Source organism: Lonchura striata, chromosome 9, assembly GCF_050655825.1.
Source record: "Lonchura striata isolate lonStrDom1 chromosome 9, ASM5065582v1, whole genome shotgun sequence".
Lineage (NCBI taxonomy): Eukaryota > Metazoa > Chordata > Aves > Passeriformes > Estrildidae > Lonchura > Lonchura striata.
In genome coordinates this window covers 29,526,647-29,552,455 of record NC_140711.1, presented here as the reverse complement: position 1 = coordinate 29,552,455, position 25,809 = coordinate 29,526,647, and positions in this window count along the sequence as shown.

Sequence of the window (25,809 nt, the reverse complement as noted above, 5' to 3'; positions counted from 1 at the left end):
GAATTTTGGGGGATTTCATGACCTTCATGTGAAAAGGAAATTTCCAATACAGAGTGAGAACTTTCCTAAACTTTTGGTAAAATCTCTCCTAATCTGTGCAAAGAATAGAATCGTTAATTTTATATTTGTCCCCATCAACATCCTCTTAATGCTCTCATTTGGAAGTGCAATGTTCCTTCCCATGTGATATTTGCAGATAATCACAGAAATTCTTTAAGGAAAGCAATTTTCTTGTAGATGTAATTTCCTTGTAGATGTAAATTTTTTATATCTGATAATTAACAGCTCTTTGATGAATGATAGAACAGCGAAGTAGGAAATTTAATTCTCATTTAGAAGTTGGATTAAACACAGGAAATCCTGAGGGCCAGAACCATTTATGGGGTTTTTTTTTGGTTTGATTTGTGAGCTTGTGCCACCCACTCGTTAAAATCTGTGGATTTTCAACTGATTTCCTTCAAATATTTTTTTTCCCAGGGGTTGAAGATGTTTTGGGAGGGAGGGTGTTGCCTTCAGGGGAAGGCAAGGCGACCTGGTTTCAAGGAACAGCACGGCAGCCCAGTCTCCCCTGGGCCACTCGGGCCAACGACACACGCAGGCACCAGTGTGGTGGACGGTCGAAAGCCTTTATTATCTTATCTCATGGGTTTAAATAGTCTTGGGGGACTCTGCTACGTCAGGGGGGGTTGGTAGGGTCTCTAGGGTTAGTCAGGAGTGGAAAACTACTGGGTTAGGTGTGGTTACATTCTTTGGGGTAATGGATAACATGTTGCAGGGTGAGAGGGGGAAGGGGTCTTTCTTTCCGTCACATCCCGAAATCTTCCGTTCGCCTGTCCCTATCTACTACATCTCCCCCCTCCTTTTCATAAGTAACATGAGGTAGTCGTAGATATAGGCACTGGAGTGAGGTACAAACTTGTAACTTGGTAAGGAAAAAAGGGTTTTTGGTAAACCTGAGTAAATCTCGCAAGGTGAGTTTTGAAGGCTTTTGCAGCTGACTGTGTTCGCACTTTTTGGTTTACAGCATTTGTTGCTGGCCTACAAACAGAATGTTTGCCCGTTCTAGACGGGCCTGAACAAACAAGACTAGCTTGTTCAGCAGGCATGGTCCTATGGTAACAGCTAAAAGCAGTATTGCCAGTGGACCTACCAGGGCAGAAATTAAAGTGGTGAGCCAAGGTGATTGATTGAACCAGGATTCGAACCAGCTCTGCTGGGTTTCCTTGTCTCTCTTTCTTTGAGCCAGTCTATCTCGGAGTTCTGCCATGGAGTCTTTAACGACTCCTGTATGATCTGCATAAAAGCAGCATTCCTCTTTCAAAGCTGCACACAGTCCTCCTTGTTGCATGAACAAGAGGTCCAGTCCTCGCCTATTCTGTAAAACTACTTCTGAAAGCGAAGAGACTGATTTCTCTAGATAGGAGATGGATTTCTCGATCCTCTGCAGGTCTTCATCGATGGTCATTTGCAGCTGAGAGAGTCCGTGCTGTTGGGTTGTGATGGCTGAGACACCTGTGGCTGTACCAGCTGCTCCCAGGCCGAGCAGCATTGCGATAGTTATACCTGTGATTATTTCTCTTTTGTGCAGTCTGTCAGGTTCTTCGAAAAGGTGGTACACTTCTTCATCTGAGTGGTATAGGACCCTAGGAACAATCAGAACTTGGACACAGAAGTCAATAGAGTCATTAAATTTGGCAAGGAACACACAAGGACTCACTCCGGATCGCTGGCAAACCCACATCCCAGATGCGGATGGGACCACCCACTTACCGATCTTTCTGTTGGGCTTGACAACTTTAGTGCAGAAGTTGCCTTTCTGCTTTGCTAAAGTTGCATTACCAAAACATTTGCCTTGTCCTGTGATTTGACTCAGGGTGATTCTTCTGCGGGGAGTGTCCCATCTGCACTGCTGGGGGGCACTGGCTGTGGAGTAACTGAAGGGGGTGTCTAAAGCGATGCCTTCGTAGAAAGGGGGTTTAACATCATAACAAAGCCAACAGGAGTTAGTCAGGTTCGGTTTGGTTTCGTTTAGGGTTAGAAAGGTAGCTTCTAGTATATAAATACAGGGGTGTTCCACGGGCTGGTGGAGGGTTCTATGTGACCCTTTTGCAGCTCGAGGTTGACCAGTTCCAGCAAGGCTGCCATTCGAGGCTTTGACAGGGGCCACTGCTCGACCCATACGGGGTCTGGTGATTTTCAAGTCAGTTTGGTTGGCAGCAGTGGGTGTACGGCAGTGGCCCTTATTATAAATTTGTAATCCTGACTCCTAACATAGCAAGGATGTCCCTTCCTATCAGGGGTGGAGAGTTTTGCAAAATGTAGGGGTGGATTGCTACTGTTCGTTCTGGTCCCTTTTTTGTATGAAGCGTTATGGCTACTAATTGGGTGCTTTTCCAAGCTCGGGACGGCCCTCCCACTCCGTTCACTGGGGGGACTTCTTTGCATTGCCAGTGTCGGGGCCACAGTGCTTGGGGAAAAATCGAGCAGTTTGCTCCTGTGTCTGCTCAAAACTGAAGCCCTATGACATGGGGGTCCTGACTGCCATAAAGGCGGCACGTCCCCCACACCTTCGGTGGCTCCTTCCCTATTTTCATGGCCAGGGCCACCCAGGGGTCCCGTTCTGGGGCGTCCCCTGTTGACCCTGCGGCACAGGCGCTGTTTGCGGCGGTAGTGGGTACGAAGGTACCGCAGGCTGTGTTGCGAAATTCGCTGGTGAGGGTACGAAGCTGGCTGCTTCCCGTGGGGGTATGGGGTATAAGGGCGCCCCGCCCCACTGGGGGTTAGCATAGATGGGCTGCCTTGCATTTGCAGCGGGAGGAGGCTGGGTGCAGCCCGCACGCCCCCTCCCTCTCCCGTTTCCCTGGGGCCGGGACCTGCATTCCTTGGCCAGATGCCCCTTCCTCCCGCAGCTCCAACAGGCTCCTCTCTGGCGTGTTTGGGGTGGAGGCGCCGCGGCGGGCTGCCGTGTCGGCTGGGGACAGCTCACCGCGATGTGACCTGCCTCACCACACCTGAAACACGCCATGGCACTGGTCAGGGTGTGGACGGCTGCCTGAATGGGTGTCAGGTGTTCTTCCCTCACTACATGTCTGATCATGTCAGCCAGGCTGGCTCCGGCTGGCAGGGAACGTAAGATATCTTTGGTGACAGAGTTGCACTGCTGGCGCAAGCAGTCAGCTACCACGGGGCCCTTTGCCTCTGCCGGCAGGGTAGAGGAGTCAATTGCTGCCTGCAGGCGATCCACAAACTGCGTGAAGCTTTCGCTCTCTGCCTGCCTCACGGTGGACCACGGCGATGGCTTGGCCACGACCCGAGAGGCTGCACGAATAGCCTCCCTAGCAGCCCGAGTGGTCGCCCTGACCTCCTCAGCCCGCATCTGTGTGGCTTGTTGCTGAGGCGTGATCATATCATCGTGCTTTCCCATAAGCCTGGATAGAGTCGATCTGTGTAGTGGCTGCCTCGCGCCAGATGCTTGGGCTAATAGCTTTGTACAATTATCCTCCCATTCTTGTCTAAATACAATCATTCCCGCGCCATCAAGTATCATACGACCTATTCGCTCGATATCAAAAGGAAGCAGGTCGTCATTACTAAAAAGACCATCAATTAGTGTAGAGACCATGGCCGAATTGATTCCTTTTTCTGCAATGGCTTTGACAATTGATTGTACATCTTTTGGGTTTACCGGGGCATATACCCTCTGCTGGTTCCCTTCCGGGCCGGTGATCCTCACCGGGAAGGCTTGTACGGCGGCCGCTGGGGACCATTCAGCACAGGCTATTTTTATTTCTCCCCAGTCGGTAAACTGGGCTGGTTCGTATTGTGGCTGCTTTTCGGTGCGGCTTAAAGCTTTACTTGGTTTTGTTTTAAATTGCATTGGCTCTATTCTCTTCGTCTCAGAGTCCCAGCCGGCTTCCGTCAGCTCTTCTGAGCTGCCGGAGCTGCTGCCGGACTCCGAGTCGGAAGTCGAATGCCAGCGCACTTCCGGGGCTCGGTGCCGTTTTGTGCGGCTCCGACCCCGCTCCTCCCCCCGGGGGTGGCGCCGCTGCCGCCCCCCGGGCTCGCCCTGCCTCCTGCAGGGGTGGGTTTCTCCCTTATATGGTGGCAGCGTCAGGCGCGGCTGCCGATCGGCTCCGAGCCCTCTGCCACTCTCCTCCTCTTTCTCCCGCACACGCGCATTAGCGAAACTCCGCGCCTCTGGGCTCTTCGCGCCGAGACTGCCCGCGCCCCGCCCCTCCCCTTGGCTGCCGGCGCCATTTTCAAAGGCGTATGGAGGCGGCATGGGCAGGATCTCCCCCCGAGCCGCGGCTCCCGCGGCTCTGGCTTCCCCCGCCAGTCCCTGCCAAAAGAACTCTGCGCGCTGCTGCACCTCCGGTACCGGGTCACCGACCGGCGGTGGCGGGGCGGATGGGGAAGCCGCGGATCTTTGGGAGGTTTCCGCGGGGGGCCCCGGGCCCCGGCCCGGGGAGGGGGGCGACGCGCCGGGCCCCCCCGGATCCCCGCTCCCGGGCGGGTCACCCTCAGGGGCGGTTTGCGTTGTCGCTCCTACGCCTAGCTTGGGTGTAACCAATAAACACGTACGCGCTGCGCTCCATGTCTCCTGCTCTTCTATTGCTCTGCGCAGAGCTTTCTCTACTTTTCCCCATGCCTTAAGGCATTTGCCGCTGCCTGAGGATTTCGTGTCCTCGGCCAGCGCGGCTGTGCATTTTTCCCATATCTCCGGATGCAAAACATCCACAGGGCGTTCAATTGCCCCAAGCTCAAGCAGCCTTGCTATAGCAAGATAAAAGTCTTTGAGCTTACACTCAATTCCCCATTGCTTATGAACCTCACTTACGACCCTGGCAGTGGCGTCCATGACGACTACGGGTCCTGGGACGTCTCCCTTGCCGAGAACACGGTCTGACCGGTCTGGCCGCTGCTCTTGTCCAGGCGACACCCGCAACCCGAGCGAATTATTCCCGGGCTTCGGCACCAGTTATGTTGCCTTCAGGGGAAGGCAAGGCGACCTGGTTTCAAGGAACAGCACGGCAGCCCAGTCTCCCCTGGGCCACTCGGGCCAACGACACACGCAGGCACCAGTGTGGTGGACGGTCGAAAGCCTTTATTATCTTATCTCATGGGTTTAAATAGTCTTGGGGGACTCTGCTACGTCAGGGGGGGTTGGTAGGGTCTCTAGGGTTAGTCAGGAGTGGAAAACTACTGGGTTAGGTGTGGTTACATTCTTTGGGGTAATGGATAACATGTTGCAGGGTGAGAGGGGGAAGGGGTCTTTCTTTCCGTCACATCCCGAAATCTTCCGTTCGCCTGTCCCTATCTACTACAGGAGGGATAATTCAGATATTGTGTCCCCAGCCCCCTCCTGGACTGCAGTGTTCAATCACAAGGTGGCACTTCTGCCTCACGGATGAGTTTTTCCCTCCCAAAAATCCCAGGCGGTGCCTCCTGCCTCGATCCTCCTTTCCTTTTCCCTAGGAATAAACATTCCTTACATCCCTGGAAAAGGTTTTCTAAATATGACCGCAGGTTTTAACTCCAGTTCAACCCCGGGATGACAACAGAGTAAAACCAGAAACAGCAGTGAGGTTGTAAATCTTCATTTTCCCTTCCTGCCCTGAACTTTCCCTAAAATTATTTAGGTCAGTGAGGAGCTAAAATTGCTCTTATTGCTATTTTAAAATGTTGGTTGTGAACGAATTAGCTCTTATTTTATCTGAATTTTATTGTTTCTTACATAATTTTGATTTAAAGCCCACAACCTGTTCCCACCTCTCAATAAGGTGCTGGGAGCTGCTGGGATCAAGTTGGGATATTCCAATAATTGTGTTTTTTTATTTCTGAGTCCAGCTATGAAATAACTTCTGGAATGAGCTTTCACACTTGCCTCGATTATTCAAGACCCAGATTTTGTTCCTCTCCTTGCCTTGGGAATATTTTATGGTTGGAAGAGGGTTTATTCCAAAAAACACCTGAGGGAGAAGGAAAACTCTTGTTTTTCCCTCCTGTTGCCAGTTCTGGATATTCTGAGTCCTTCAGAGGATTTATTCCTGCAAATCCTTGCATTTCTTCAGGTTTTGCTCCAGGTGGGGCTGGGCAGGTCCTTCAGGCTCTTTATGGGATTGGGAATTCCTCGGGCAGGTGGAAGTTGAGCTGCAGGTGCTGGAAAAGCTGCGATAAATCCCAATTTCTTAACTGAAATTAAAAATTTCAATTCCCTTATTAATATTTCTATTTTTCCTTTTCTTAATATTTATATTGCTTCAAGAGGATGTTCCTGTTGGCTGCCCAGCACATCAGGATTAATATTTCTGTAAACCTGAGGCCTTCATTCTACCTGACTTTTATTTTTTTGCCATGATCATTTATTTTTATCCTCATTGGTAGGCAAAGAAAAAAGTCATTCAGACCTTCCTGAAGACTTTTAAAAACTCCTTAAATAATGATAATCATGCTTAGCTTAAAAAGGGATAATTTTTAAAGGGTAGGGGCTTGGATCTTTCTTTTTGGAAAGTTTAAAGCCAGGTTGGCTGGAGCTTTGGATGATCTGGGATAGTGGGAAATGCCCCTGCCATTACTTAATATTTCTATTATTTCCCTTATTTTATGTTTCTACTGCTCCTTTTCCTCATGTCCCTCCTCTCCCAGTTCCTCAGCAAAATTCCAGTCCCTCCTGGTGGAACCTGTGGATAAATCCCCCCTGGATCACTGGGAGCAGATCCATACCCCAGGTAATTAATAATGAAAATAATTAACAATGCTCAACTGAACCATTTATCTTTCTTAGAGATATCCAACTCCATGAAGAGTTTGATGGGAAAACAGGGAACTTATAGCTCAAAAACTCTTTGATTTGCGCTTTTTTTATGTTTTTCACACACTTTTCCTTCATTTTCAGAATAAAGCAGGTGATTTTAAAGCAGTGTTAATCTAAACAAAGATTTATTATTATTTATATTTATACACAAAATACAATTCAAAATACAACTCGCCACAGCACTGGATGCCAATTAACATTTTTCCCATATTTATTTCCTGACCTATTTTAGGCTTTTCCTTATTTTACCTGTGAATTCCTTTTTATTTTATTGTATTTGAATGCCTTTTGCTGAGCCCTGGCAACCAGAAATCCTTTTGCTACAGAGCTGATGCTTCAGGTAGGTCAGCAAATAATCCAAATATCCAGATGGGATCCCCAGGAAGGATTGGACCTCCTTTGGATGGCAAGAAAGACCTGAGCTTTTTCTCAGCTCTTAACAAAAAATTAAGAGCTTAATTTTAATTTTTTTCTGATTTTTTTTTTTCTGATTTTTTTCTTTTTTTTTTTTTTTCCCATCTCTTAACACAAAAAAATAAAATTGTATTTTTAGCTTTAAATGTGGCTCTGAGGTGGAGGGGATGTGGTAATTCTGCTTTCTCATGCATCTGCTCCCTCTGCTAAATCAAAGGAATTGACATTTAAATTGGTTTAAGCCTTCCTTAAGTTCAATTTTTACCAGGTGATGTCAGGATAAACATTTGATTAGATCATGAAGAATGAAGGATCCAGGCAGCAAGAGGAGCAGTCATGGAATTGTTTGTTTTCCTGGAGAATTTCTAGAGATTTTCCTTCTCTGGCTAAAATCCTGGCTGAGTGTGGATCTGGGCCTAAAAGGCTCCAAACTGCTTCAGCAGATTGAGGAATTTTATCACAAATTAAATATTTATTTATTTATTTATTTATTTATTCCCTATTTCTTGGTCTAGCAAATGCTCTGCTCCATGTTTTCCAGGGATAATTCTCAGCCTGGAGGCATGTGGAGCAAGGAGCTGATAAGAAATCCAGTTGTGCCATACGATTCCAAAAGTTATGCTGGAGACATTTGGGATTTTGGAAATCCTTGATGATCCTTGTTTGGCTCCCAGCAAATGGTGGTGGGGAGCACCAGAGAGAACTTCTGCCACACAGCAAATGCAGCTTAATGCCAAATTTATTTTCCAAATGGGATTTCCTGTTGCCATCAGATGAGGATGAGTTGGGAGGGTCACAGACCTGGACAGAAATGGCAACAACTGAATTTTTCCCATGGAAAAAATGCTCATTAAAACCTTGAGGGGGATTAATTACTTGCACTGAAAGGTTTGGGTTGGAAGGGACATTAAAACCATCCCATTCCACCCCCTGCCATGGGCAGGGACACCTCCCACTGTCCCAGGCTGCTCCAAGCCTGGAAAAGAGAAATTTCTGTGCTTGCAGTGCCTGAGGGAGCTGAGGAGATGGAGGGACAGGACACAGAGAATGGCTTCAAATGAACAGAAATTATGGGATTTTGGGAAGGAATTCCTGCCTGGGATGGAATTCCCAGAGCAGCTGTGGCGCTCCTGGATCCCTGGCAGTGCCCAAGGCCAGGCTGGACTTTGGGGTTGGAGCACCTGGGACAGTGGGAGGTGTCCCTGCCCATGGGGATGCACTGGATGAGTTTTAATTTCCCTTCCCATTTTGGGATCAGAAACACCTCTAGATGTTGTAATCGCTCAGCTTTGATCGCTTTGGCGAAATTTCCTGGAATTCCTGCCCCAGTCAGGAGTAAAATAAAGTTTTGGAGCTCCTCAGGAGGGCCTGGTGTGCTGGAACAGAGCTGGGCCCTCCTGAGGGCTGCTTTGGGAGCTTTCCCCCTTTCCAAAGCGGGTTTTGGGACATTAATCCCTGCAGCCCTGCTCTCCCTCACTTGTGGGATGAGGAAATCATGTCTTTGGCATGTGGAATTTCATAATGTGATTTTTTTTTTGTGTTCAGATAAACCTTGGATGGAGCTGAGATGCTCCTTCTCCTTCACTTCACCGAGCAAATCGGGGCGGCAGAGCCACAACTGCCTTTTGTTTTCCAGTCCCTTTTGAACAAGTGATTTTATTGCTACTCGAACAGGAATTTTAGGTGGATGAGGGGGTTGCTTGGCAACTAAACTGCAGTGTTTGCACTGGTAGCTGCTGGGAGAGCAGAGTTTTCTCTGGTTTTCCATTTGTTGCTCGCACAGGACGCGGAGATGCTCCTCCAGCCCGTTCTGTCCTGCCCTGGAAATTCCTGCCCCTCCTCGGGGCTTTGCCAAGTGCTGGTGGTGAAATTCTCAACCTCTGAAGGTGCTAAAGAAAAACTCGATCTGTGTTCATGGAATCACAGGTTTGGGTTGGGAAAAATTCACCTCATTCCCCCTTCTGCCATGGGCAGAGACATTTTCCACTACCCCAGATCATCCAAAGCTGACCCGACCTGGCCTTGAACTTCCCAGTCAGAAAAGAAAGATCCAAGCCCCTACCCTTTAAAAATGATCCTTTTTAAGCTAAGCATGATTATCATTATTTAAGGAGTTTTTGAAAATCTTCAGGAGGGTCTGAATGACTTTTTTCTTTGCCTACCAATGAGGATAAAAATAAAGGATCATAAAAAAAAAAAAAAAAAAAAGAGATAGAATGAAGGCCTCAGGTATACAGAAATATTAATCCTGGCGGGTTGGGCAGCCAACAGGAACAGCCTTCAGCAGCCCCCTGTGTTTTATTTCATTTTTAACTGAGTTTTGAGGTGACAATCTAGCTTTTATTAATGGCAACTCCAGCTAATCTGCTGATATTTTTTTTTTTTAGGAATTGAGAGAAGGCAGAATGTATCCCCAGATTAGTCATGCTCCATGATATAATGTGCACACACAAAAGGCTATGTTTTATTCATTGCTGATATGCAAAGTGTATTTCCAAATAGAAACTTTCTTCCAGACCTCCTACGGCACCATGTCTAACACCAGTTTGTACAAATGCTCTCTTGAGAGTACCTGGTTTAAAAAAGAGGGGAAAAGAACCCAAAAAAACCTTTTCCTTTTGTTAATATGGACATCTTTGGGATGCTTAGAAATTATTTATCTTGTCCAGATGCTAAAAATGAATGAAAATTGAAAAAAAAAAGATAAAGATAAAGATTTACTGGACAGGACAAAGGTTTTTCTAACCTCTGTTTGCCCCTGAAATATTTTGTGCAAAAGCTTTCTTATTATCAACAATATTAAGAACTTTTAAGGGACACAAAATACAGGAGGCCAGGAAAATGGTTTTTTAGGATTCCCCCAGACTTTCCCAAGCTAAATAGCTGAATCCTTGTCCCTTAAGCCATATTTTAAGAGGAAAAGGAAATATTTCTGTTCATTTTCAGATGATGGTTTGTGAACCCTACTTGGAGAAATTTTATCTCGGGGGCCATGGGCAGCACAACCTGGGAATAATCTCTGGGAGGAGAGAGCTTTGGGACATGTGGAAACCCTTCTGGATCCAGGCAGAAATTGCAGGAAAATCATCGTGAATGGAAATGGAAATGTGATGAAGGCGAGGAGAGCTCAGAGCCCTTGCAGGGCCTGAAGGGGCTCCAGGAGAGGGGCTGGGGACAGGGATGGAGGGACAGGACACAGGGGATGGCTTTAAACTGGGAAAGGGGAGATTGGGCTGGGATCTTGGGAAGGAATTCCTGGCTGGGATGGAATTCCCAGATTTGCTGTGGATCCCTGGCAGTGTCCAAGGGGCTCCTTCCTCTCAATTTCCCACACGAACCTTTGTGTCCACATGCTGCAAACTGTGAAATTTTGGAATCTTAAATGCTTTGATCCTTCACCTCGCCAGCTTTCTCAGCTCTGAGTGAGAACATAAGCAGGGAGGAAATTTTTCCCACTGAAAAAGTCATCAAGATCCTTAATATTAAATTTACACCCCAAATAGGGCAGTGAGGGAAAAAAAACAATTGCTTTTTCTCCTCCTTCATGCCCTCCATGTCTCACTGTGGTGTTGGCATTTTTCTGTTGGTTCAGGCTGGGGACACACTGTCCAACGTAGGTGACAGATATTGGCACGTTCTTGTAAATGCAGCCCAGGGAGTTTCTGGTATTTAATGTTTGTCACATCCCACTGAGGGCAGAGCCCCACACGCTGCCCTGCAGGACAGAGCTGGGCAGGGCAGCAGAACATGTGAGAGATAAACAGAATAAACAACCTTGGAACCAGCACAGACCAATTATGGCTTCTGCTTTGGCAGGGGGCTGACAGACAGAGACTTTTACAACCTCAGAATCATCAATACCTCAGATTTTGACACACACCCAATTTCCTCCATCTTGTCCCCTTTGGACCCCTCATCTAGAATCCTAAAATTTTACTTTTGCATCCGTGCCACACTTAATTATTACTGATATGAAACCCTCAGAGCTGGTAATTGATCCTGTAAGATTGAAAACTCTTTTCCATGGGCAGAGATCACAGCCAGTGTCTCTGGGGCTCTGTCCAGGGGGTTCCTGACCTCCCAGGGCAGCCAGAGGGAAGCTCTGCATTCCCACACATCCCAAGGCTGGGGTTGTGGAAGGAATCTTGGCTTTGCTTTGACCTTCACCTGCGAGATCAGAAAAAACCCCAAAGGATCAGCTGGGATTGAGGTCCAAGGATGCAAAAACCAGCAGGAAGCACAGCTCCTATAAATGAAACACGAGGATAATCTCGTGTCACCAGGCTCCTGCCATGAGCTGGGGGTGTAGGTGTTGTCTTAGGTGAGTAGGAACAGAGATTTTAAAAATAACATCACCAAAGAATGCCCCTGGAGGGAGGAGAGCTGCTTTATTTACTTTTTTTCCCCCACCAGCCAAGCCCTTAAACTGCATAAAATATTTGCCAGAGCATATAGTTGATGTGAGTACAAGATTTCAGGAAGATGAGTGGTTTTCCACTTGTTTTTTAGGTTTTTTTTTTAATCTTGGAGGTTCAGGACTTTAAAAAAAGACTTGGGAATAAAGGGTTGGATGCAACCTTTCCATAGCAAAAATAAGATTTTGAGAAAATAAATAAATCTTTATCCAATACTACATTAAGCACAAACAAACAGCAAAGCCTACTAGAACCAAATAATGTAAAAATCAATGGAAATTCAGTGCCTGGTCGAAAAATCTGCTTTTTTTCATATATAAAAAAGGTCAGTTAATATTTCCCAGCATTTCACATACACATGAAGGGCTGAGAACAGAGAAAGGGGACTCACATTCCAGACTTGGGGATGTTTTTAGGGGCACCTGAGAAAAACACCAAGAATTCTGCTTTGATTTTCACAATTTGCACCTCTGTGGCATCCATTTCAGAACTGAACCGTGCGCACCCAGGAATTATTTCAGGATTTTTTCTGAATTTAAGGGAGGAAATGCTCAGTGCTCTCCACTTGGCACATTCCCTGTGTCATGTCCCTCCATCCCTGTATCCCAAATCCCTCTCCAGCTCTCCTGGAGAACTTTGAGGCACTGGAGAGGTCTCTGAGATTTCCTTGCCTCAATTAATGAAGATTTTCCTGCAATTTCTGCCTGGATCCTGATGGGTTTCCAGATGTTCCGAATGCTCTCTCATCCTGGGGGATTAATGGGGAAAAAAAATAGGATTTTAAGTGTCTGCACCAGCTTGGAAAATATGTTAACCATAACCATTTTTATCTCCGTGCTTTTAATTGTCCACACCCAGACAAGCCACGCCCATCACATAAAAATGGTGACAAAATGTAGAAAATACATTGACATGCTCTTAAAATTAAAATATTAATTAGTTTAGTATTTAAATTATTGTAAATTATTTTTATTTATTTTAATATTAACAACTCCAGGTTTTCAAGGAAATTCTGATTTTTTGGCACTCCAGTGATGCTTTGTCACCCTCACCTGGGGCTCCTTGCAGCACTCCTGGGGAGTGAGGTGATAATTTCAGTAATTAATTTCAGTAATTAATTTGATGGATGCTCCCTCCAGTCTTGCTGGGATAGCCCATGTGAAAATTGGGAAAAATTCCATTCAGTTTTAACCAAATCCTGCCTTTTCCCCTCTGCTTTCCTCCAGGCTTGATCTGCAGAGATGCAGGTTTTCAAATGAGATTTTACTTTAAAATTTATTTTATATTAAAATTTATTTTATTCTAAAATTTATCTTTAATTTATTTTATTTTAAAATTTATTCTACTTTATTTTATTTTTTAAATTTAATTTAATTTAATTTAATTTTATTCTATTTTGTAATTTATTTTATTTTGTAATTTATTGTATATTTCATTTGTTTTCATTTAAAATTTAATTTTAATTTTAATTTTTAGGGGTTTTTTTTGTTTTTTTTTCATTTTATCTTATTCCCCAGGACCCACATGGTTGCTACTTTGGCAACCTACAACACTTTTGCTGTCACTGCTGGAATTTTCACCCTGGCAGCAAAAAACTGGGCAGATCTCCCTAATCTTGAGCTCCCTGATTTGATTTGCTCTCAGTTCTGACACAGAGCTGCTGCCTGAATATTCCCAGTGATCCAATCAGGGCAGGGAAAACTCTGATTATCCTGGAAAAAAACAGAAATTCCCCCAGGATGGGCCAGAGATGCTGAGCTCACCTGTTTCCCCCGTGCTCCATAAGAACAAAGCCTTGAAATTCAAATTATTCTGTAAAAATAAGGACCAAAAAAATCCATTTTTTTTTTTTCTGGAAAAAGCTGCCCCTAGTGTTTTATTTTTTAGAGAATTTCAGTGTGTTTTGTCCATTTTGCCATAATTTTTACTGGTGCGATGGGAGCGACTTGTCTGGGTGTGGTTAAAATCACAGAGATAAAAATGATTTTGGTTAAATATTTTCTAAGTCACTGCAGACACCTAAAATCCTATTTTTTTCCCCCATTAAACCCAGCCTGGACTCTACTGCTGCTCTGTACTGCAAGAAAAATCCCTGAAAATTCACATTAAATTTAACTGTGGCGTTTCCATAGCGATGATGTTTAGCATAAAAATAGCTGAAACATTTTGACACTGATTCCAAGCCTGTGGTTCATAACATCTCTCTTTTAAGCTGAAGTATGGAAATAAATCCCTCATTCCAACCACAAAAACCACAGGATGAAACATGGGAAGGTAAAAGAATGTGTCTCTAATTTCAGATAATTAAAGGCAACTTCTCCACAAATTGGAAACGGAACTTATCTTGTTAAATCAAAGATGAGTTGAAAGGAACATTGTAATATGAATTTATCTCTAATTTAAAATAATTAACCCTAAATTCTCTGCAAATTGGAAGGTGAAACGTTGCTTGTTACATCAAGGGTGAGCTAAAATGAAAATCCTAATTTGAATTTCCACAAATGGGTTGGGTGTTCATAGGTCTGGAGGGCAGGACAAGGGAGGAAAGAATTCCGCTCAATAGAGATGTCTGAATTTTGTGTTAGAAGCCAAAAAACGTTGATTTTGGATCACTTCCTTCATTGGCAAGGACTGCAGGAAGAGTTTCAGAATAATTTCAAGTGTTTCTGGAGGTGAAGCAAAATGATCTCCCTGCTCAGGCTCCTGAGCTGAGATTTTTTTGGGTTTCATCCTGGAAGAGGAGCCAGATCGGATAAACGAGAGGAGCCGAAGGTTCAGAGATCCCAAAATTTCCGTTCCACAGGAAGTTTAATTTGGGTTGTTGGCTCTGCCTGGTGGATTTTAACAAAGTGAAGGTGGAATAAAGAGCTGAAGGAAATCCAGAGGTTGAACATGACGGGATAATGGAATTTTTTGTCTGTTTTAGTGGGGGAAGCAGTGAAGCTGCAGGGTGGGGATGTTGTTGGAAGCGAAGAGCTGGGCTGTGCTCAGAGCAAATCATCCCTTCCTGTTTTTCCAGGATAATCCAGAGATTTCCCTGCCCCAGTTGGATCACTGGGAATATTCTACAGGGCCAGTCAGGACCTCTGTGTCAGAACTGAGAGCAAATCAAATCAGGGAGCTCAAGATTAGGAAGGGGACTGATGGGGAAGTTGTTAAGCAGCTGTGCTTGACTTCCACTGAAAATCAGCCTTCATTAACAGATAATTCCATGCCTGGAATTTGGGAAGTGTCCAGGGCATGGGAAACTCTTCCAGCTGTGGAGCGGGGCCTGCAGTGCTTGCACACCCAGGAAATTCCAGCAGGGCTGACTGGGAACTCAGGGAAAACCTTGACTTTGATGGGATCCAAGCCATGACTGGGGAGGATTTTCAATCCTGGAATGGTTTAGGTTGGAAGGGATCCTTTTCTAAACTTCTCTTGGATTAGGATTGTACATTTGAAGGAGAATAATTCAAATTAATAATAATTAATATGATGAATGAGAACTTTTCTATCAGTTTTTAATGGCACGAGGCAGAGGACAACCACACACACAGGCCAATAATTTAATTTTATAAATGTAAATAAAATTTATGTTTTATTTTTAGCTGCCATTGATATCAGCACAAGTTTCGTAACTTTTATTTAAGCATTAAATGAATATATTTATATGTTTAAATATACAATTAAATATACATATATATTATATATATTATATATTATATATATATTCAAATATATAATTAAATATTTTTATATATATTTATATTATATATATTTATATTTATTAGGGACAGAGTTGACAATAATAAATTGCCTTTAAAAGTTTTAACAAGGTTCTAGAAATCACTTCTTTGTGACTTCAGCACAGGAAGGACAGGGATAAATCCCCAATTTTTCAGTGGCTGCAAAGATGGATTGTAATAATTATTGACTGCATTAATTGATTATTTATTGATTGATTATGGCAGAGCTTGGTGAGAAGCTGCCACTGAACCAATTTCCCTGCTCCAATCATTCCAAAACACAGGAATTAGTCTGGATCCCAGAAATGTTCTCAGGAAATTTTCCTGACCCTGCCTTTCCACCCCCTGTTCCAGGAGAATTCAGTTTCAAACAGAATTTTTTAATTTTTAATTTTATTTTTTTTTTAATTGCCTGGATCTCATTTGAAATCAATCCCTTCACTTTCCCCTTCCGTGTTTCTAATATTGTTGCCGAAGGATTGGGGATGATTTCAAATAATTATCTTTTAATGAAGGCTGATTTTCGGTGGAAGTCAAGCACAGCCACTTAACAACTTCCCCATCAGTCCCCAGATAAGTTCCCTGTGATTATCTGGAGCCTCCAAAGCAGCAAGAACCAGGCATCGGTGTCATCTCTGAGTTCTTTACAAAAAGAGTAAAGAACTCATTTCTGACTCAATACAATGAGGAGAATCAGGACAGGTGGCAAAATAAACCCCCAAAATTAAAATGTTTTAAATTGATTTTATCTTTTTTGGTGGGAAATAACAGCTTTGCTTGGCCACAGCCACGTTTGGTTGTGAGCAGAACAGCAGTTCCTGTGGGAAGCCCGTTGTCTATTGTAAATGCAGGTGAACCCAATGGGAAGAAATGATGATGTTTGACTTAATTCAGAAGGCTGAATTATTTTTTTATTATAACTATGTTTAAAATATATTAATATATTATATAAAAGGAGGATACTAAAACTACATACTACTTTCTCTGGCTCTATCTCTGACTCTAACACAACTCGTGACCCTCTCTGAGAGTCCAGCCCCGGTGGGTTGGATTGGCCACCAGGCTCCAACAATCCTCACCAGAATCCAACCAAGCATCACCCCAGGGAAACAATTCTCCAAACACATTCCAAAAACAAGGAGCAGAAACAGAAATTGTTTTCTCTTTCATTTCTCTCTGTGCACCTCTATGAAAAATCCTGAGAGAGAGAAATGTGCTTGCCACAGCTGTCCACACCAGAAATGTCTTTGCCACGCAGGGAATTTTCCAGATTTGCTGGATTTTTGTGCTGCTTTGTGGTCAGAGGCTCCTGTTGCAGTTTGGGGAAGCTCCTCTCTGCATTTCCTTCTGCCCACTGCCTCCACAAATTGCTTTCCCTGGAAATCAAAGCAATGAATTTTCTTATTGTGTTTACATCCTTGAGGTTTCTGGCCCTCTCTGTGACTTTTGCACTTGCAAAGGTTTCTCGGTGAGGAATGCAGAGTTACTGACACGTGCACGTATTTATATGTGCACAAAACCACCTGAACTGAACTTTTCCTGCTGGGATCTGGTGATAGACTGGTGGGAATGGTTCAGAACTCTTCTGGGAGGTTTACAACGGGCAGCAGGAAGCATTTCTTTACTGAGCAACCTTAAATTGAGACCTTTACTGAGAAATCTTAACCCAACTGGGCTTCCCAGAAAGGTGATGGATGCTCCCGGCCTGCTGGTGTTTATCAAGGGTTTGGAGAATGCCCTCAACAGGCTTTAACTTTTGGGCAGGCAGCTGGGTTAGATAATAAATGACTTTATATCCATAGAATCCCTTTTCCCATCCCTAAGAACAAAGGTGAGGTGAATTGCAATGACTGTGAGCTCTAAAACTTGCTATCCCAAATTTCTGTGGTTATCATTATTTCTGTATACTCTGATCAGGGATTGGCAATAATCAGTTAAATCTTTATATTATTTGTGCAAGATTTGAACCTTCCAGCACCTTAAGGATGCTTGTAAAGAGGACTTTTGATACAGACAAGGATTTGAAAATGAAGAGAGGCAGATTAAATGTTAGGAAGGAGTTCTTTACAGAGGGTACTCAAACAGTGGAACAGGTTGCCCAGAGAAGCTGGGAATGTAATTAAATGATATTTAATTAGCAGATGGAAGTGCATGACAAAGGGAAAAACCTCACGGAATGAAAGCTTTTCCCTTGTCCTTCCCAGGATCCCTGATCCCTTCCATGCCTTCCCTGCAGTGCTGTGTGAACTCTGCTTGGTGCTCCTGCGAAACAGGAGATTTCTAGTGATTAAAATGGGCCAATAAAATTTAATTTTACCTCGGTCTACAAAGCAGAGCTTTACTTTTACAGGTATTTAACCCAGGGAAAGCTCAGAGCTCTGCATTTGAGCTTCAGGGAGAGGAAGAAATGTTTCACACAAGTTCAACAAGTACCCTGATGTTGTTCGGAGAAAAGTTCCCAGTTCAACAGGCAAATTTTTTTCTCCAAAAATAAAAATACCTTTTTAATTGCACTAATCTAGCATGATTGCTTTTATTTTGGAGCATCGTGATGATGAATCACGCTGAGATAATTGGCTTGAATAAACTGAATAATCCCTACCTGTGCAAATAAAAGATGGAAAAATTGGATATATTCTGAACATGTGGTGCTCAGGCAGGAGGGAAAGACTTCCAGGGATGCTGAGGACCAAGATTAGTGCTCATCATCTGCAGTTATTAAAATTGCTTTTCAAATCTGCTTTTAAAATTTAAATTCACATGGAAAATGGATTGTTTTACAAAGAATCCACTGAGTCAAGTCTGGAATAACTTCTGAATATTGTGCAGTTGTCCTGGTTTGTTTCATCTCTGGGAATACGTGTGGGAGAGTTATTGGAGACAGCCCTGCTTGGAATTGTAGTCTGTGGTCATTTTCTCCTGAAAGTTTTCATTTTGTATGTGTGCTTAAGACAATTTCAGGGAATTGAAGCACAATGTTTTAATACAGTTTTTAAAATTTCTTTTACCTGTTTTTTTTTTTTGTTTGTTTGTTTGTTTTTCAGGAGAACAAGTTGTCAAGGATTTTGGAGACTGGTTTTCTTGTTGCTGTGATGATGGCCATAAAGATTTTGCAAGGAAGTCAAAGCAGCTTTTCCTGACTGAGGTAAAGATGATCATTCCAGGTGCTTCTCTTGGTGTCCCAAACACCTTCCTCGTGTGAGCAAACAGCTCCAGGCTCATCTTTGCTCCCACAATTTCAGTAAAGAAGGAAAAGCTGCAGAATTTCCTGACCAGTTTCAGTGGAGGCAGAGGGGGTGTCCTGGTTTCAGCTGTGTTTGAATCACACCACGAGCAGCCCTTGTTTCTTATTTTTTATAACCAGAATGGTTTGGCTTGGAAGGGATTTTAAATCCCATCCCATTTCACTATCCCGGGTTGCTCCAAGTCCCATCCAGCCTGGCCTTGGACACTTCTAGGATTGGGTTATAATGTAGGATTTTATAGGTATCACCTCGTGGAGCCAAAACCTTAAAGCCTTGAAGTTTCCGACTGTGGAGAAGATTTGTGTTGTACTCAGCGTCCCCAAGAGGAACAGAGCTCTCCTGGGGCTTTTCCAGGTGCACATCCAAGGGGCTGGGAAGGGAGGGATGCCTGGAGAGGCTGCCTGGAACAGAGGCTGGGCAGAGTTAAAGGAATAAAGCAGGGATTTATTAAAATACCTCAAAGGACACACCTCGGGCAGCACAAGAGCCAACCAAGGCTACACCCAAGATGGACCCTGAGTCGGGAGTTTTCACACTTTTATAAGTTTTAGTCCATTTCCATATTGGGTTAATTGTCCAATTCCAGCTTCAGGTTGTGCAGTCCCACCCTCCCAGTTTGTTCTCCTACATCCCCTGCTGTTTTCACTTTTTGGGGCTGAAGCTGTGACAGTGTCCATGGTTCTGGGGCTGGAAAAGGATTGCTCTGTGTGCTGAGCTGGTTCTGGGCTGGTTCAGGATTGTTCTGGGTGCTGAGCTGGTCCTGAGCTGGTTCAGGATTGCTCTGTGTGCCTGAGCTGGCTCTGGGCTGGTTCAGGATTGTTCTGTGTGCCTGAGCTGGTTCTGGGGCTGGTTCAGGATTGCTCTGTGTGCCTGAGCTGGTTCTGGGCTGGTTCAGGATTGCTCTGTGTGCCTGAGCTGGTTCTGGGGCTGGAAAAGGATTGTTCTGTGTGTGCCTGAGCTGGAAAAGGATTGTTCAGTGTGCCTGAGCTGGTTCTGGGCTGGTTCAGGATTGCTCTGTGTGCCTGAGCTGGTTCTGGGCTGGTTCAGGATTGTTCAGTGTGCCTGAGCTGGTTCTGGGCTGGTTCAGGATTGTTCTGTGTGCCTGAGCTGGTTCTGGGCTGGTTCAGGATTGTTCAGTGTGCCTGAGCTGGTTCTGGGCTGGTTCAGGATTGCTCTGTGTGCCTGAGCTGGTTCTGGGCTGGTTCAGGATTGCTCTGTGTGCCTGAGCTGGTTCTGGGGCTGGTTCAGGATTGCTCTGTGTGCTGAGCTGGTTCTGGGCTGGTTCAGGATTGCTCTGTGTGCCTGAGCTGGTTCTGGGGCTGGTTCAGGATTGCTCTGCGTGCCTGAGCTGTGAGCAGAGCTGCTGGCACTTTGTGTGGAGCTCAGAGTCACACACTGAGGCAGTGCAGAGTCTGGAAAATATGAAAGCTGAACTGAAGGCACCAGAGGCAGAGCTCAGACAATGCCAGGCTGCCCTTGTAGGGGACCAAGAGGTCTCTGAGGTCTCTGGCAGAGGAAGGAAGGAGCTCCCAGGTGGGCAGAGCAGGACACGAGCAGGGTGGGGATGGAGCAAAGAGCAATTCCCAGCCTGGAGCTGCTGCATCCCAGCAGCAGGAATCCCTTCCCTGTGTGCAGCTGGCTCCTTGATTCCCTCTGTGCCAGCAGCAGTTTGTGCTGTACAAACATGAGGATATTTTTGGATATTTTTTGCTCCTGGCACCCCTGTGGAGGCAGAGCCTCATCACCTATTCCCACATCACATCCCTGCTGCTCCGGCCTCCTGCTCCTCAGGATCTGAGCTTTTCTATTTTCCATCTCTCTAATCCTGCAGTTCTTTGGTGTGGAACTCTGAACTCCACACCCAGTGCCAGCTGCTGCTGTCCCAGTTTGGGCAGACACAGCAATTCCTCTCCAGGCCTGGCAATCAAGGACCCCTCAGTGCCTCAGGGCAGAGATGGAAACAAAAGTGAGCTGGGGGAGCAAACTGGGGGTCAATGACTTCATCACCTGAAGCTGGAATTGGAGGATTAACCCCCAATATGCAAATGGACCAAACTCATAAAAGTGTGCAAACTCATCACTCATGGTCCAGTTTTGGGCTTGGTCTGCCCTGAATGTACCTAAAGGCCCTTCAATAAATAAATCTGCTTTTTATTCCCTTCTCTCTCTCTGGCCTCTGTTTTTAGGTAGCCCCAGAAGGCATCACAGGCACACGACTCCTTCCTCCTGCCTCCCAGTCAGTTGTGGTTTAATGTCAAACTGGATTATGGAATTGAAGAAGAACTCTTGCAGGGTGATCATCAGAAATATGAAGGCATAATTGGAAGTGAAAGATTGTAGTTCAATCTTGGAGGTAATTAATTATCGTTGCATAAGCACACTGTATGTACAACTGCTTAAATCACTTTATCTAAGCTGTATCATTAATATTAGAAATATTTGGGTAGGAGACAGCAAAATTGCTGTACTTAGCATAATGTTAATGAGTTAAACTACTATTATACCCAGAAAAAGATTCTCAGTAGATGACAAATTATTGTTATTAAAGAGAGTGGGTATTTTTATAATTATTTTTCTTCGCACAATGCAGCGGAGTCGAGAGGTTCATAATAGATTTTTAAAACAATAAAGAGAAAATTTAAATACTTCCCAGAAATTAGGTAAAGCTGCCACATGGTTATGTGATAAATGAGGGCTGAAAGCAGAGCCATCCTGAGCCATTCAGGAAAGATTAGATTGAAACAGCTGAGATAGAAAACACTGGAAAAGGCAGGGATGGATGAAAAGGGATGAGAGAGAATTCTGTGGGAAATGAAAGTGCAGGATTTCTGTGGGAAATGAAAGGAGTAGGATTCAGGATGAATGGCAAAAAGTCCTCCTGGACTGGGCGTGAGGCTCACGCAGCGGCAGTGTCACCTGTGCAGGAGGAGGGGAGGATGAAGAGCTTTGGCCTGGGACAGCTGAACGAGTTGTTCCAGCTCTCTGGAGAATTATGGATGTTCTTGGAGTATTTGGGTCTGTGAAGAGAAGAATCTGTGTGCCAGAGCAGCTGTGCTCCCTTTCCCAGAGAAGGTGGATGTGGCTGAGCATTTTGGAGATGTTGGAGTACCTTGACTCCAGAGTCATGGACATTGGAGAGAGTCCAGGGGAGGCAGCAGGATGATCAGAGGGATGGAGCAGCTCTGCTGGTGGGAAAGGCTGGAGAGCTGCCATTGTCCAGCCTGGAGAGGAGAACGTTCAGGGTGAACTAATTGTGGCCTGCAGGGAGCTACAAGAAAGATGGAGAGAGATTTTGGACAAGGGCAGGTAACGACAGGGAAAGAGGGAATGGCTTCAAATTGGCAGAGAGTAGGTTTGGATAAAATAGGAGGAAGGAATTGTTCCTGGCAGGGTGGGCAGGCCCTGGCACAGGTGTCCAGAGCAGCTGTGGCTGCCCCTGGATCCCTGGCAGTGCCCAAAGCCAGGCTGGACAGGGCTTGGATCACCCTGGGACAGTGGAAAGTGTCCCTGCCCATGGCAGGGTGCTGGAAAAAAAGGACCTTTAAAGATCCTTCCACCCCAAACCATTTATGATTCTAGGAAGAAAAACATAAACTCTGCAGTTTCAGTCCCATGCCAGAGTTTGTGGATCCCTCTGGGCTCTGCCAGAGTCGCTCACTTCCAGTTTTTCCCTCAAAGCCATGGAATATCCATGTGCCAGCTGAAGGCTCCACAGCCATGTGCTGTTGGGACAAAGCAGCAGGAGAAGCACTGAAATAAATGATTTTTTAATTTGATGTGCTCATTGTTTGAAAGCTGAGAATCGTTTTCCTCTTTATTCAGCGGTGAGCTTTTTTTTTTCCTGGCTTTTCAGACCAAATGAATAAAGAGCTGTAACAAATATTGAAGGCTTAGAATTCATAAAGCAGTGCATAAAAGTATCTCTCCCACTTTATAAATCATATTGTCTATTTGAAAGATTTTGCTTTAATGACTGGAAATAAATTGGAGGCTGAGGTGTTTTTCAAGGAGCTGTGAAGAGCAAAATAGCTGTGGAAAACTCTGCAGCAGTTAAATGTACCGAGAGGAGAAGAATTGATTGAGAACCCCAAATGCACGACACCCTCCTTCAAATCAATTAAGAAATTGCTGGAAATGTAATTATTAATGACAAGTGGGACTAGTGCAGTTGCAGGAAAGGTGTTTTATGCAGATTGAATTATTCCTGGGGTGCTCTTTCCTTCCAATTCCCTGCTCTAGGTGTTGTGTGCATGGACATCATTCAGTGGGACTGTTGGCATTGCCCAGCAGCTCCAGCTGGGGATGGCTGTGGATGCAGAGATCAAACTCATCACAGCTCTGAATAACACCACGGTGGGATGGACTGTGAACATCTGAAGGTTTGTTGAACACGCTTCTCATCTCAGGGATGGTTTTTCTGCCCGTGAAGCTCATGTGGGGCTGGCAGGGGGAAGCCAAGGGTTAGAAACCTGTTGGGATCAGGCTGTTCACAGCTCCATTCATCACCACACCGTTTTGTTTCAGTAAATGGCCTCACACTTTGATTTCTGCAAACAATGGTTCAGCCTGAGCATCTGTGGGTGCTTCAGACAAGAGCTACTCAGGGTGGGTGGCATCTTCTGCCTGCTGCAAGGGACTAATTCAGAACATGCCACTTTTCTCACCTTCAGTTCTTGAAACCTCTCCACTGCAACAATTCCTTCTGTAACGTGTCCCCTCACCTGTTTCCATGGCAAAGAGTGAGCACCTGCTGTGGCACTGATTCAGGGTGTGTAATTTCCCCTGAGAGTGTTGTCCCTGGAACGTGGCAGCCTCCTCTTTGTCCTGAAGGATTGTGTTTGGATCGAGCACCCTCAGGGTTTAATTGCAGCTTGTTCTTAGGCTTGGCTCAACAGCTCTCCAGCTTTAGATTCAAGGAAAGGAGCACCAGGCAAAGGAGACAAATCAAGGCTGTGCATGCAGAGAGAAGAGTACCCCAAACCAGTCTGAAAGTAAAAACTCTGCTGAAAGAGCTGGTTTTTGGTTGGGTGTTGTTGTTTTTTTTTTTTCCAAGGTTGTCTCAGTGCTGTCAATAACAGCTAAATTAAGGTAGGCCTCAACTTCGCCCTCATGGTCATCAAAATGAAGGCACATCGAAGCAAATCGTTGATATAGTTTGCTTAACAGTCTTTTAGGATTTATTTTGCTGTTTGTATTTCCAGTTTCTGGCTGGCTGTTTCCTTGCTTCGTTAATTTAAAGAGGAATTGGTGCTGTGGGGAGTAAGAAATGTGTTGACCAAGCAGTTCTGCGCTCGTTTTTTGTGGAAGGAAATCCCAAGGTGAGAAGCAGATCCCCATAAACAAGAAGACATTATAGAGGAAGTTAAACTGATGATTATGGTTTCACCAAGTCTGTTTGGGGCTGTCCGTGGGTTTTGCTTGGTTGTAGCACAGTTAAAGGAAGCCCAACTCAAAATACTCTAATTGAGCCTATTAATTAACAGGAAATGATGCCCTGTAGCTTAATGGGTGATGGGAGGTGGAGCAGAGGCACAACCTGGCAGTACCCAATTAGGTCAATCAGCAGGTTTTTAATTTCCTTCTTTTGGGCAACCTTTAAAAGAGGTTGGGAATGAAGACACTTGGAATTGCTGTCGTTGGGAGCTGCAATTTGGGGCAATGCAAGGAGCTGGGTGCCATCAACAGAATTGTTACTGGTAAAGAGGGGTTTGGCTCTTGGGATGGATTGTGGGGAACTGCAAAGTAGGTGAGGAGAGAATTGAGGTTATGGCAGTGATAACCATTAAAGCAGGGCTGTCTGCCAAGACCTCCCCCTGTAAGAGAGCAGGGAGAGAATTGTCTACACTGCGAGATGATCCCACGGATCTGCTGGAGGCTTAAACCCTGAAACATCCACCCAGCCATGGCAAACCTGTCCTCACCACACCTGAGAAAGATCTTGAACAACTAAACTGAAAAATAAATTTAGAGAGCAAGAAAAGGCTAATTTTAGCTCAGCCTCTGAGACTAACATGGGACAGAATAAACCCAGCATATTCAGAAGTGCCTGAGGCTTTTCCAGCGCGTGGAGAATGCCTGATGCAGTTTGGAAATTCAGCAGATACTGCTTTCCCATTGCTGTTATCACTCCAAAGATAACCCAGCTCCTCCCTATCTCTTTCCTGATGTTAGTTCTGATAAGTGCACGTTTCTTTTTATGGCCCAAACCACTTTCAGAAGCATTGGTCTTTGAAAAATTGATATATTTTTAACCATGTAACAGAAGAGAGACAATCCCAGTGGACTGCACACGTGGGATCTGCATCTGCTCCACACAGAACCCACTCAATCAATAACCAGAAAGAATGGGGAGTTTTCTGTATGTTTTTATGCCTTTTGCAAAGGGGGAAGAGAGAACCATGAGTGAAGAGCAAATAACTCCTGAATTTTAAAGAGATGGACTTGTTGGACGTCAGCAAAACCTGTGCCCTGTGAGTTTCTTTAGATAATACCCACTTTGGAGAAAAAATCTGATCAAAACACACCAAGCACACCAAAAAACCTGTCCTAGTAGCTGTGATTGTGTGCTGTAAACAAGGATTAACAGTTAAAACAAAGCATGAGGCACTTGGGGTGTCCCTCAGAGCCCCATTCCTGGGAGGACTTTTCCACCATCTCCTTCCCCATCCAAAGGTCAGTGAGGGGATAAAAAATTCACTATCTCTCTTCCATTTGTCCCTTTTTTCTCCCAAATAACAGTCAAAATTCAAAACTACCTAGAGAGTCAAGAGAGATTTTCACCTGCTCTCAGAATTTTTTTTTTTTTTTTTTTTTTGTATTATTATTGATTCAGCTCCTGCAAATGTTTTAAGTTTTGGATATTTCCACTTTTTGCCTTTGTAGCCAGCAGCAGAAATATCCAGAAAACCCCAATATTTCCACAAAAAGTGGATGGAGCCAAAGTGGCTGCAGGGAGGAACAAAGGGCTCATCCTCTGCTCACTTCCATGGATGGCTCCATGTGGGCAAAATCGTGGAAATCTAGGAAAAATGAAAATGTGGAAAGGGCTGTAAAACACTGGATCAGGCTGTCCAGGCTGTCACCATCCCTGGATATATTCCAAGAACATGGGGATGTGGTGCTTGAGGGCATGGTTTAGTGGTGACCACTGTGGTGGTGGGCTGGTGGTTGGACTTAAAGACCTTAAAGGTCTT